The following is a 2,500-nucleotide window of genomic DNA, read 5'->3' on the forward strand; positions in this document are numbered from 1 at the left end:
AGTCAACGAAAGCAATATATAGATAACGCTTTTGCTCTCGACATTTTATTGTAGTTGATGGGCGACAAAAATCATGTCACAAGTGCTGCGATCCCCACGAAAACCACATTGCAATTCTGAAAATATGGTCTCTGATAGTCTTGTTGGTCTTCAGGGCATAATCCTTGCTATAATTTTAAGAGCAACAGCAAAGAGGGATATGCCTTGATAATTACCACATATTGAGCGATCTCGTTACTGTTTCTATATTGTAATTATATCACGGTCTTGGAATTCTTTTGGGACTTTTCAAGAGTCCAGATGGACAACATAATCTTGTAAAGGCACTAATGGAGTAGATATCCTCCCTCCCTAAAAAGTTTAGGGGGAAAGCCATCAGGTACAGGTCTCATGATATTTTTCAGGGCTTTCATGGCTACTTTAATTTCAGTAAAGGTAGGCTGGTTATGAAGAGCCATTACTGGAGGTAGTGTTGGGGAGGGCGTCCATGAAGGTGGGTTCCATAGGGTTTCTTCTTTGAAGTGTTGGGCCCAATGGTCAAGAATTTCTTTTCTATCTTTCCCAAGTATTCCTTCAGATAACCGTACAGGTGTTACATCACGTTTTATCGGTCCATGAATGAAGTTTAGCTTACTGTAAAAACTGTGTTGGTCATTTCTATCTGAAAGACTGCAATTTTGCTGAGTGAGCAAACCACCAGTTGCTTTATATGTTACTTAGTACTCTCTGAGTTTCAGCTCTAAGGTTTTGAAATGCAGACTGTAGTGAAAAGTAGCTCGGGTTTAGAGATAAACATTGTGTGTTTTTTTTTTTTTTTTTTTTTTTTTTGTTAAGGTCATTTATGTCTTCTGCTGCACTTTCGTTAAACCAGTCCCTTGATGTCTGGAGAATCCAACCATTTCCTTTGTCGAGTTATGGATTAGTTATTAGTACTTTTGGGTTCGACCATTCACTATCAATATCTATATTGTTGCTACGCTTAATAGGTGGAAGGCGAGATATATTATCTACAATTGAACTGCAATAGTTTCCTTTGTATCAATGTTTTTTAGACCATTGCAATTCAGTTTCTTGGCAGAAGGTATTTGAGGGGTCTAGAGTTTTATTTTGAGCATTAATTAGGTTTGAATAAGCTTGTGGTCTGTTGAACATTCGGGACCTCTCTGCTCTAGTATGAAGTACTTTGTTTTGGTCACATGATCTGACAAGCACATAGTCGAGAAGATGCCACTGTTTTGACCTAGGGTGCATCCATGAGGTCTTATATTTATTCTTCTTCTGACATAGGGTGTTGGTTATTGGCATATTGTGTTCTGAACATGGGGACAGGAGTCAAAGACCATTGCTGTTCATTTTGCCACTGCTATGATAGCCCAGAACACCTTCACAAAGATTTTGTTCTGTCCCGATTCCATAATCAGTTTATCCTTACTAGGTATTCTACGAAGTGAAATCTAAAATTTCGGAGGAGATCTTAACAGCATCATCAGTCAAGTGTTGGAGCATATGCACTTAGAATGTTAAATGCTGACTTCTGGGGAGTGCAATACGCCAGGACATTAGCCTTTCTGATATGCCTTTTAGGGATTCAGGGATTTTTACAGCAGTGTTATCTATGGCAAAGCCCACTTCATGTATTCTTCTATCATTTACACTTTTACAGGATAACCCTTCCAAAAGGTGTAACCCTCCCCAACCACATTTAAATCATTTTCTTCTGAGAGGCAAGTCTCACTTGGAGCAGTCATGCCAATTTTGTATCTGCTAAACTCATGAACAACCAGCGCTGTCTTGCGGTGTGATCTAATACTTTCTTCATTATCAAGTAAAGGGGGAATATTCCATGCTGCTATGGTAAAGGAGTTGGTCTGTTTCCGCCGCATTAAGAAATGCCTCGGCGAGCATGGTGAACCGTCCAGGTGTTGATGGAACAGCCAGGGGTTAGGTCTCCTTTTATCGACCCCTCCTCATAAGGGTTGAGCAGTGGGGCATTCGTTTCCGGCTGCTCAGACACAGACTAGAATGTTCCAATACCATCTTGCCAGCAGCCATCACTCCTATGCCGCCCCTGTGTAGGACTAAAGCGAATAACACCCAGCCACACTCTATCCTATCGCCATGTAACTTTTTGTTGTGTTGATGTTGATGAGGGATGAGAAAAAAAGAAGCAGTGAGCTTGCGTAGTGATTGGATTTATTGTGGTGGTGAGTGAGCACAGATCTCACCACCACATTCTTGGCCTTATGCTTCGGATAGCAATGGTAGGAGGGAGCTCAAGAAGACTTCGAGGTACACAAGGTTGCAGGGTGAAAGACAGATATGCGTCTTTTGTCACTCAGCCATGGCTCACCCCGTCGAGATTGCTAATTAAAGGTTAAAAGGTTAAAGGTGACTGGTTTCAGTTATGGTTCCATCAGAATAGATGCTCACCAGAACGTTAGCCGGGCAAGCACAACCCCCCACTGTGGTGCCCTACCACAGCAGTAGCCTCACCAGTAAA

At 41.6% G+C, this 2,500-nt stretch overlaps 1 protein-coding gene across 1 annotated transcript in view; it reads left to right on the plus strand.

Annotated features, from left to right (window-relative positions):
* LOC137649656 (probable glutamate receptor) overlaps positions 1-2,500 on the plus strand; it is a 16,185-nt gene that overhangs the window by 4,367 nt on the left and 9,318 nt on the right. The gene's annotated exons all lie outside the window — the stretch shown is intronic.

This window comes from Palaemon carinicauda, chromosome 11, assembly GCF_036898095.1.
Source record: "Palaemon carinicauda isolate YSFRI2023 chromosome 11, ASM3689809v2, whole genome shotgun sequence".
In the NCBI taxonomy this organism is placed as follows: domain Eukaryota; kingdom Metazoa; phylum Arthropoda; class Malacostraca; order Decapoda; family Palaemonidae; genus Palaemon; species Palaemon carinicauda.